Genomic DNA, 12,306 nt, shown 5'->3' on the forward strand with positions numbered 1-12,306 from the left:
TCGGCGCAGCAATGTCGTGACAAATAACTGGAACTATAATTGCTTGAACAATATGGATGTCGGAACAGTGTTGACTACGCAATGGTACTTCAACAACCTTGCGTATTTCAGCGGAACTTCAAAGACGCGTTGCCAAACGTGTTGAATGCCAATTCAGGTTTCTCCCAGTACCTGCAGTTGCAGTTTTACAGCGAGATATTCTGTGATGAATGAACTCTGCCTCCATCCAGAATCCCTCTGATGTATCTGGACCTGTTATTTTTAACGACAAAAGCGCGAAAAGTCTGCAGGTACACTTCTTTGTCCGTCTTTGAGCAAGCATTTGTGGAATCTCTGTCGCAAAGCATTACTGATTGCGACGAGAGTATCCCTGACGTGCTACCCGAAGCCACCGCTGTTCGCGAAGTTTCCGCTGTAGTGTCTTTCTTTCTGTAGTTCGGGTCACACACACTCGAGGCGTGTCTGCCGTGACAAGCTGAGCCCATGAGTTTGACATGGCAAGACCGTGCCTGGTGACCTCGTGATGTGCATCTATAACAGCGGTTATCCTTAGCGAGCTTCTCTTTCTTCGAAACAAGAGATAGGTTGGCGTCGCAGGAGCGTGTACCGTGCTTCTTAGATCGACAGAAGAAACACTCGCTCCAGCTGTATGATGCACTGTGCAGTATGGAAGCGGTGCTGTTGCCTCGAGTTCTCTCAGCACGGTGATCAACAGATCGTTGTGACGATGTGTTGCACTGCTCTCGGCTTTCTATCTCAACACGTGTATACATGAGCAGCTCTTTTAACTCTGCTTCCGATGTTGCAGCTGCTAGTGCTGACTCCGAGACGTTTGTATCAGACCTATGTTCTCGTGAAGTCTGACTCCGCTTTCCTCGCAAGAACGATCTCGTATGGCAATGCCTTCTGCAAAATATCAATCAGCATTGCAGAGAAACTGACAGTGAATACGTTTAGTCCAGTCAGACAGCGGATATTTAGTTGCGCGGCATCATACAGCTGCCTGAGGCCGCGTACGTCGCTTCCGGACTTTGCATGAGGTAGATGGCGAAGTGCTGTCAGGTGGTGCTGCACTGTCCTTTTACGATCGCCAAAACGTTCTTTGAGAAGTTCTACGGCATCTGCGTCGCAAGCTTCAGAATTCGGTAAACCGGCAATGGCCGCTGCCGCTTCCCCGGCAAGATAATGCCATAAATAGAAAAACTTGGTCGTTGTCGATATAGCATTGTTGAGATGAACAGTCTGCTCGAACTGCTCCCAGAAAGCTGCCCATTTGTGAATGTCGCCTTTAAATGTTAGCATATCAAGATTCGGTAGCCTTGGGCCAATTCTGGGCATAGCATGAGGAACTGTCGGGCTTGGATTCTGAGAAGCAGTCTCCGCTGTACTGTCCGCGCGTTCCAAAGCGTCGATCTTGCAACGAATCTCGGTAAGCATGCTGATAGCTTGATCGTTATATTCTGCAGCAGTTACGTATTCTCCTTCGAGCTCATCGTCGGCAATGTGCTCTTCGAGTGCATCGTTAAGTTTCGAGAGTTCGTTGTTGCTAGCAGATAGAAGGTCAAAAATACCTGAACGCTTGGGCATGTCCACGGTAGGATCTGTAAGCGGCTACCGAGCTTCCTGCAGAATCTTCCTAATCTGTGCTGGTCGTGCCGATCGCTTGGCCTGGAGGCGATCCATCCGACTAGCTCTTGATAGAGGTCTGGTTTCCACGCCGATGTCGGGCGATGCGTTATCCAGTCAGTCCTCGCCGCCCGCAGCGCGAAGCGGTAGAGTAGAAGGTCCTTGTAGACGTGCGATGAAGGTAACGAGTCCGCGCGGAGGTTTTCGGCACCAAAAATTGAGCTGCTTTCTGTGTCACACACACACATATATAGATATATATTTATATATATTGTAGGGAAGAAGACTGGCGCGCCCTTTGGACGCACTATCATCATCGGCCCGCCGACGAAGATGGGCTCGCGCTCTCGGTGTTCGACGCTCGACTGAGACGGTCGCGTGTCTGAGTCGTCAATAAACCGCATTACATATTTGGTGGAGCTGTGCTGGGTTCTACTTCCCCAATCCTGGAACTACACATTCGGACACTGCCGGCCATCATGCCTGACGATGCCAGCGAAACACCACCTCCGGCATCGCCAACATTGATTTGTCCTGGCTCCATGCGTCAACGCGATCCTCCCATCTTCAGCGGCTCCGACGAATACGACGTCGAAGATTCGCTCTCGATCTACGAGCAGGTGAGTGCCCACAATAAATGGGACGATGCTGCGAAGCTCAGCTACGCCAACTTCTATCTCACGGGTGTCGCTAGCGTGTGGTACTACAACCACGAATCCTACCTTCGCACCTGGTCAGATTTCAAGGCGCGCATTACGCAAGTGTTCGGTCGCCCTGCGGTGAGGAAGCTCCGTGCCGAAGAGCGCTTGCGCAGCCGTTCCCAGCAACCCGGTGAGAACTTCACCAAGTACATAGAAGATGTTATGGACCTTTGCAAGCGCGTCGATCCATCGATGACTGAGTCTGACAAGATCCCTCACGTGATGAAGGAAATCGAAGACGACGCATTGCAAATGCTCCTCTCGAAAAGCCCGCGGACCGTGGTCGAGGTCGCTGAACTTTGTCAGAGCTACGACGAACTCCGGCGGCAACGTCTGCTCACTCGACGTTCTTCTTTTCCCGATATTTCCATTGCAACTTTAGCCGCTGTGACTAACAACGACTATTTGCTCGGCGAAATCAAGGAATTTATACGCTCCGAAGTCGCCCGCCAGCTATCCCTACTCACCGCCGTCCCCGGACCCACGCCGTCCTTGGCTCCTCCGTTGCGTCAAGTGCTCCAGGAACAAGTGTCCGAAGCCATACAGTCCCCGCGGGCAGCGCCACCATTGCCTGTACCTCTCAGCTACGCCGAGGTTGCTGCACGGCCACCTCCATCGACTTTTTCAGCACCACAGTTTGCTGCACCGCCACGTCCAATCCCTCCAGTGTACACCACCAGATCACCAGCTAGCACGGGACCCTGGCGTACACCCGACAATCGACCCGTGTGCTTCTTCTGTGGTATCCCTGGTCACGTGGCACGGTTCTGTCACCGTAGCTTATGGCTTCAAGGTCATTACCAACCTGTCTCCTCCTACGTTTCGCCAGCTTCGTCCTTCTCACCGCCACGTGATTCGCGCTTGCCGTCTACACGCAACGTCATTCCTTCTGCCCGTGATTGTCGCTCGCCATCCCTTCGTCGCCCCTCACTTTCCCCCATGCGGCGGCGTCCGGCCTCACCGGAGCAGGAAAACTAGCTACCGCAGTTCAAGAGGCGAGAACTGTGTTCCAGTCGAACCACACAAGGCCTCGCTCTCTTCCGACGAACGTAATCGAAGTGTCTGTTGAAGGAGTCGTCACACTGGCATCAGTCGACACAGGCGCCGCCGTTTCAGTAGTTACGAAAGAACTTTGCCGCAAGCTTCGAAAAGTAATGACGCCCTTATCTGCGCTGTCACTCTGGACTGCAAGTTCCCAGTGCATTACCCCTGTTGCCGCATGTACCGCCCTCATCGCCATTCAAGGATACACGTGTACAGTCGAGTTCGTCGTCCTCTCATCCTGTTCATACGACGTCATCTTGGGGTGGGACTTCCTTTCCGATCATCAGGCCGTCATTGATTGTTCTCGCGCCGAAATTGAGTTTTCTCCGCTTCCCGATACCAGCTCAAATGACCTTGACGATCTCGGCGACAAACTGGTCGTTACAGAAGACACTACGATCCCTCCGCACTCTTTGGTGATTGCGCATGGCTGCTCTACTTTCGCCACTGACATTACTGCCCTGTTTGTCCCATCGGACATTTTTGTTCGCCGACAATGATGCCTTCCCTTCGCTGTCCTAACTGTCAGTGGTGGCTGCACGAGACTGCTCGTTTGCAACGCTAAGGCGACGCCCCTCGTCTTACGTCGTGGTGAGTGCCTTGGACGTCTTCAGTCTGCCGACTCAGTAACCATCTTTGAGACGCCTCTTGACGACACCTGTTCAGACGTGAACTCGTTGACTTCTAGCTTGCCTTGTTCCCAGCCTACGCACGACGTCTTCCATCGTTCAGTAGATGCCCTCTTGAGCCCTACGCAGCGTTCGCAGCTTCTCAGCCTTCTACGGAAATACCAATCTACGTTCGACTGTCAACACGCCCCATTAGGCCGCACATCGAAAGTACGTCACGAGATCGACACCGGCACCCACGCACCACTGCGCCAGAGGCCTTATCGTGTATCACCCGCGGAGCGCCACGCTATTGAAAACCAAGTAAGCGAAATGCTTGAGCGTGGAGTGGTTCAACCTTCTAATAGTCCCTGGGCGTCGCCTGTAGTCCTGGTTAATAAAAAAGATGGCTCAATTCGATTTGGCGTTGAGTACCGCCGTCTTAATAAGATAACTCGCAAAGACGTCTACCTTTTACCGCGCATCGACGATGCTATAGATTGTTTGCAAGGCGCGGAGTATTTTTCTTCGCTCGATTTACGCTCAGGCTATTGGCAAGTGCCTATGGATCCTGGCGATCGCCCGAAGACAGCCTTCGTGACCCCAGATGGCCTATATGAATTTTGATCGTTATGCCGTTTGGGCTTTGCAATGCCCCTTCTACATTCGAATGCATGATGGACAATCTGCTTCGTGGGCTCAAATGAAAGACGTGCCTATGTTAGCTTGATTATGTCGTCGTCTTTTCTCCAGATTTTCCCACACATCTGTACCGTCTCGAACAAGTCCTGCAGTGCATCACCGAAGCAGGCCTCCCACTCAACTTGAAGAAATGTCGCTTTGGAGCCAAGCAGCTTGCTACACTCGGACACGTCGTATCGAAAGATGGCATACTCCCTGATCCTTCGAAACTTCGCGCTGTCTCCGAGTTCCCGAAACCCACGTATGTATGTATGTATGTATGTATGTATGTATGTATGTATGTATGTATATATATATATATATATATATATATATATATATACAGAGAGAGAGAGAAACATTCTTTAATGAGATGCTGGAGATGTTAGCCTGGCTATTCGCCTGGCATGCTATTCCAGGTGCTTAATAACGTAATGGTTTGAAGTAGTGATATGACTAGCCCATGGCGCTTGTCATGTAATTGTAATTTTATTTGAGTATGCTGTTACCGGTAAGCTGAACGAACCGCTAACTAGGTTGAGCTTACCACTGAGGCCAGAATTACTGGAGAAGGTGAATAAGTCATTGCGGCCTGAGTAATGACAGAACAAGATGTTGGCCTTCAGAATAACACACGGATGTAATGTCCTATCGTTTGCGCCTTTAAATAAGTAAATTCTAAGTGTGTCCGGTATGCGCGACATGTGTATTTTTGTGTCCTCATTAACTGTTAGTTTGGACCGAATTTATTTTTATGCTGCTGCACTTGGTTCTTGACAAATCTATCTGTCCTAATTTAAACCCCAAGAGTGATTAATAAGTAGAATATTGCCGTCTTCAGTTTTTTTTACTCACATTGACTTGCATACTTTGAAACAGCTAGGATAATAATTTCAAATTCAATGCTGCATCTGGCTTATGCTTTCTCTTGGTTCTGGAGTTCATGTTAGAAGAAGGGAAAAAGAAAGGACGCCGATCAAAAGGTGTTCATAAGAAAGGGACGTACGGAAGGCCTTGTTCACAACACGAACTGCTCGAAACGACGGCATTCTGCGTATGTAGGCGGGAGATGCCATTGTTGCAATTCAGCGTTTTTTTTTTTTTTCTGTAGTCTGCTTATAGCAAGGGATTCGAGCTACTGCTTTCAAATCCAGTTTCCTTGGCAATGATAGAAGCCGTGTCTCGTCAATGGCATATTCAGGTTGCCACGTGCTCCGCAATTGCATTGGAAACGACATTGTTTCTTCACTTCTGATTTATTTTCAATTCATCTCTTTGACATAGATTTCTTGCTTCAAGCGCTTTCAGAGAGATTGATTTCGCTCATGTAAAGCTAGTCGCGATTTGCGCAGGCTGTTCTGTATACAATGCTTGGAACATACCTTCTGCATCTTCACATCTGCCTGTTCATGCTGCAACTAGTGTGCCGAAACGGGGGACATTGACTTCATAGGGTTTCAGAACAATTGCGGTGGCCTTGCTCACTCGAGGGACATAGGCGAGGGTCGTGCCAGCTCGAGGGCGCGTGGCCGGCAATGTGGCAGGCCTCAACGATATTTCATGGAACGACTGAACATTTCCGGTTATGCTCACTCGGACGTAATATGTGCAAGTCATTGTAAGAAATCTGGTCTTCAGGATTAAAGCAAAAATCTTACAGCCATCCCTGCAAATTTGCCTCTAATCAGGATACTGAGGGCAGAGGCGTATCAGGTGGAGGGGGGGGGGGGGGGCTGACCGGGCTTCCCGCGCCCCCCTCCAATTGTTTTTTTTTTTTTTTTTTTTTACGGCCGGGCCCCCTGCCCTCTTTGTGCCTGGCACGTCGTCTATTAACAAAGGCGCGTATCCTTCGAACGTGTGGCTATTATGGGCATTCCGTCTCAATGCTGCTCCGACGCCTGGGAGCTTAAAAGAACATAGCACTGCAGTCAAGACGATCGCGGTGCTTTAGCTCGCCCACCCCCACCCCCGAAAAAAATATACGGGCTACGGCGCATGGCTCAAAGTACGTCGCGAACATTCTGAGTGCGGTTACCTCGGAAGTGTTTCATTCGTTGCGTAGAACATTGTTCAGGTTGGCCAGTGAGAGCTCGCTTGACCACGCGTCCTTGAGTTGACGTTGCCATTCAATATTTCCCCAAGAGGAGGCCTTGCCACGTGTTCTGAACACCTATGACGCGCGGCGCATATATGTTCCTGACTGCACGTTGCATCATGAACTGGTACATGTGAAGGACACGGTGCAGAATTGTTTTTCGGCGCAAACTGCTACTACATTTATATCAACAAAAGATGCAATTTCGAAAAAGGGCTTGCAGCATGTGTATGATGTGAAAACAAAAAATGTCGCTTGCGACGTACTTGCGGAGGACGTGGGAGCCTCCAACCATGGCACTGGCCTTCTTGTACAAGGCTGTCGTTATCGCAAAGAATCCTGAATTTCACGGTAGTATCTCGGGGGCTTGCAACCGAGGCTACAGATAAGGCCAAATTGCAGCGATAGCATTATTGCATCTGCATACGGAAGATGCCTAGGTCGGATTTCTAACAGTTACTGTTTGCAAACAAGGCTGCGGTATACATGAGCTGGGAACTTTCATGAGTCATATGCAATAAAATCTTTTTATAGCGAAGTTGAAGGGTGGAGCTAAAATTACGTCATTATATTCATTACTGTCGTTCACTGGAATATGTGAGCGATGTCGCGCACAAATTTGAACTTGTCTAGCAGAAGATGGATTTTCGGCCAGTAGAAGTACTACATGGCCAGGTGCTCGCTGAACTTCTAGTAAAACAGCAAGAGAAACTTCGGCGTCCTTAACACACCACTTAGCATCTGACACAATTTCCTTTACGATAGCTGCCTCCTGTTTCAATGTGATGATATTTTGTTATCGCTTTTAGTTGGGTCGTCTCTAGCATCGCGAAACCGGTGAAATGGTGACGCGGTTGAATAGGTTGCACGCTGCGAACCCAACAATGTTCGTCGTGTGCGAGCAACACGTGGTACACACAGGGAGGCGTGGCCTCCGAAATTGCACCGGCACAATCCCCGAGGCGACGCCTATAGCTGCACTAGCTAGCCTGCGCGGTGCCGCAATGAGAGAAATTGCGATGGCGATCTAGAGTCTGCTTACGCGCAACTACACGTAGTGGTGACAAGGACTAGTGTTCGACCGTGGATTCAACGCAAATACGTGAACGTTTTAAACATCGGCAACGAATGTGTGCTCTACCTTGCGGAAAGCAGAAGCGAGCCTGCAAGGGTGGAGCATTTCTTGTTTCGGACAAAACTCAAGCTTGGTGTATCTATTGGCAGGATATTTTATTTCGTTGAAACGAGGTTATAAAAACATGGATATCTTCGGGGATCTCAGCGGAAATGTCATTTTGTTGTATACAATAATTTGTGATATCAAGTTTCGTTATAACGAAGTTTCACTGTAACGTATTTGTTAATATTTTGTCTTATCTTCTAGTTGCAGGTGCCAAATCTGAGGTCAAGCATTATTAGAACACGCTGAATTTTCTGCGGGTGCATCAGCCTGTGTAACTGTCTAATCCAGCTCCTTGAATCGTGAAGTGACCAATTTGTGATAACAGAGAGCCACAATGCAAAACTCTAGGAGGTGCATTAGCAACATTTTGCTTATGTAGTGGCGTGTTACTGATTTATTAAACATTCTTTGGAACCTTTGGCTACTTTAGCGCTTCATTTGTGTGAATAATCATGGTTTATGTTAAGCGTACGTGGCTTTCACATGTGTTTATCGCTTTTGTGGCTTGGCCAATATTTCAGTGATGCTATGGTGGGTTGTAAGAAATGGGCCATAGGGATTGGTGTTGTCGATAAAGCCAAGCGTTTTTTCAATATTGCGAGGAATACGAGCATCCTCATTGATTTCTCCATGTAGCAGATAACAGGGAGACACTCAATTCCTTTATAATTAATGTTATAATGGAAGGGTGTTTTGTGTATCTAAATTCGTGTGCGTGCCAAACATCCATGCACGGAAAACTTCTGTAATAGTGTTGCTGGAGTCCTTGATATATTCCATCTGCAAAGCTACATAAGTATTGACAAGGTATGTAAAATGATATTGGGTCTTCCTGGACGTAATGGGCAGTGTATGCTGTTATTAGACAGATCACTGAAGCTAAGCAACATTTCGTTGGATAGTTGACATCGGAAGGAGACAGACCATCTGGATTGCAATATGACCTAATTTTAGCTTCTGGAGACTATTTAAAATGTCATATTTGTGCTAGTGCTTCACTAGCTGACACTAGACCAGGTTTTGAACTAAAGTTTAGAGTGGTCAAGTCTGTTGTACTTTATATATATATATATATATATCAGTGAAGTAAAGAGTAACAGAAGCCGGCACAGAAGTAGTACAAAAAATAGAAGCACGTAGGAAAAACATAACAAGACTTTACTGACGTTTCGGCCGGGGTCCGGCCATCATCAGGAGTGCGTGTACAAGCACACAGAGGTAACTTTATACCTTTTTGCCGTAAAGGTGAAAAGAGACAAGAAAAAATACAGCATTGGTTAATAAAATACAACAGGCTTTTTGTTCATACGTTTTCAATAGTCCCACTCCATGCACGCCCAACTTTTGTACCCCTGTATAGCACCACTGTACATGCCCATCGTTTTGATGACTTTGACATGAGTCATTGCACGTGTTGACATCCATGACGACACGAAATCTGTGCACGCCTGTGGTCACGGGCTACTCACGATTTACGAGCTTGTTTTCACAGCCTTGTTGTACTCACTTTTTTTAATTATTCAACTCTGTGCACGCGCAAGTTTCCATTTACGTGTTCGTTGTATTCCTTTTTACTTTGTATTTTTTTCACTTTGTATTTTTTCTTGTCTCTTTTCACCCTTACGGCAAACAGGTATAAATTGAGCTCTGTATGCTTGTACACGCACTCTTGATGAAGGCCGGACCCCGGCCGAAACGTCAGTAAAGTCTTGTTATGTTTTTCCTACGTGCTTCTATTTTTTGAACTACTTCTGTGCCGGCACCTGTTACTCTTTACTTCACTGATTTATCTACCATGGATTCCGGTAAAAGCACGAGGAAATGCATCAACTGGAGGTATCCATCGACCCCAGTTTCTACTACAGTTTTGGGCGACTCCCAAATCAAGTACCTATTTCATCACTTCGACCCTAACCGCACTGCTACTCCGGCCTTCGTTTGGCAGTCCGGAGCGCGCATAATTGATGCACGCGCCCTGCTGGACTTGTTACCAATTTCTACGAGAACCCTGGTCCTAAATGTGGGCACAAATGACGACTTCAACCACTGGACGCGTGAGCCTTCGAAAACTACCGTGACTTGCTGCAGACCATCTTCAAAGAACGACCAGATATCCACCGTGTCTACGCTAGCCTGATCCTGCCGAGAACTACGAATAGACATCGTGGGAAGCTCAATGATGTCCTTGTTCGTCACTGCAATCGTGAGGCCTCTACTTCCAACAGCCTGCTGCAGAACTTTTGCCGACATTCCAGGTGGGTGAAATTCATCGACCACGGCTTTCAATGGTTTCCTTCTACTCGCGTTCTCGCTGCTGATGGACTCCATCCAAGTTTTGAGGGCAGTCGCGTTAATGGCTGCCAATCTCCAAAAATTGTGCTTTAGAAGAAATAACCCTTTTTCTTCCTTTTGGAGAGACACTGCTCAGTGCCCACCGACAGAGCGAGCGCACGCTCGGCTGCCTGCAAACGGTCTGTCCAATGCGCCAGGCTTCCCATCTCCAAGTGAATTCCCTGCAATGGGTGCACCGATCATACAGGAACAACCACCAGCATCATTTTCGACGAGAACTCATCTTTCAACAAACCAACCGACCAACTACCCGAACTCCCCACATCCCACGGACCGGGCCCCGACAGAGCAGCCATCGTATTCCGCGGCCCTCTCGCGCAACACAAAATCTTCAACCAGCCCACCACAAAATGATCAAGACTGCGGACCCAGCCAGTCTCTGCAGCGAAAAATGGACAACGGAGCCCCAGCAACAAGACTGCGACCTAGACCACAATCGACAATGCAGAACACCGTTCGGACCAATTCCCGGAAAGCTAGGCGGAAGGAAAACAACCCTAGAAACTGACTAGGTGAGCCTTGTGCCCATAGGGCGAACACCGATAGTGCCTCTGCCGCCTTTTTGAAGCTTAGGAAAGTGGTGGAAAAGCGGATCCGGAACGAACTACATGTATCCACTCTCAGTTCATACTTAGCGGCTCACGTTCCACCTAGGGGACTCAGCCTTTCCGTAACAGCAGCCACCAGTCAAATGTCCGATAAGAATACAGCTAGATGGCGTGAAACCCTTAGAACAACTTCTTTAGATCTTACCCGTATTATTCACAATCATTATCAGCAGGCTTTTAAGGACTCGCTGAATACGGAACGACAATTGTGCGCCAGAAGTGATTTCAGCACGCACGAAATCGCCGAATTAGAAGCTTATAAATCAAAAAAGCTAAGTAAGATTCACTAAAAAAGTGTAAAACGTTGCTCCGTGATGGCGTGAACCGCTCGTTGTTTCCAAGGCAGGTAATAACGGCGGTTCCGATAAAATCCTTTCCTAGGCTAGAGCACAGCCCGCCGCCTCTTTCTAACGTGGTTAACCTCTCCCATGAGAGCCTAACTGGGGATGAACTTCGCATTTTGTCACGGGGCCTAACCTTTTGTCCTTCAACCGGCGAATATGACGACTTTCAATTGGCTAAAGATTTGGAAAACTTTTCACGCAACATGCGCCTACGGGAATATTTCCACGACCGCCATCCACTTCTGACACGCCACCAGTTATGCCTTCTAGCAAACGTTGGACCCCTCCGGTCCAGCGTGATAAATGCCTAGACATGTACATTGCCGCCGTCCAACGTGACGTCCTTAAAGCTTTTGAAAACCAAAATTCATTTAAGCCAAATATTTCATTAAAAGAAAGGAAAGCTATCACATCATTGGCCAAACGCAGTGACATTGTAATAAAACCAGCGGACAAAGGAGGTGCCGTGGTGATCATGAGCACAACGGACTATATAAACGAAGCCCACAGACAACTAAATGATCAGACTTTCTATAAGCGTCTAGACGGAGATCCTACCACAAATTTTAAAACAATAGTCCAAGACACCATCGAAGGTCTCGTAAAAGCGAAGCAATTAAACGATAACGCAGTAGGTTCACTCGTCCCACTCAGTCCCATCCCGGGCAGGTTTTACTTGCTACCTAAAATACACAAAGAAAACTGTCCCGGACGCCCTATTGTTTCAGGCATTGGCACTGTCACGGAACAACTTTCGCGCTACGTTGATGTAATAATCAGCAGTCTTCCATGTACCTTCTCATCTTATCTTAAAGACACGAACCATTTTTTGTTCGACATCGACGACCTCCTTATACCAGAGAATTCCCTGCTCGTTGCATTAGATGTGGTTTCACTCTATACAAACATGCCCCATAATGATGGCATTAGGCAGTTGTTCATGGTTATGACAGATCGTCTGATGATCAGAAAACCATTGGTAGTAGCACACTGTCTACATTATTGAAATTAATTTTAGAGCTCAATAATTTTGAATTTGATGGTTCGCACTACCTTCATATAAG

The sequence above is a fragment of the Dermacentor silvarum genome, chromosome 8, assembly GCF_013339745.2.
Source record: "Dermacentor silvarum isolate Dsil-2018 chromosome 8, BIME_Dsil_1.4, whole genome shotgun sequence".
Taxonomy (NCBI): domain Eukaryota; kingdom Metazoa; phylum Arthropoda; class Arachnida; order Ixodida; family Ixodidae; genus Dermacentor; species Dermacentor silvarum.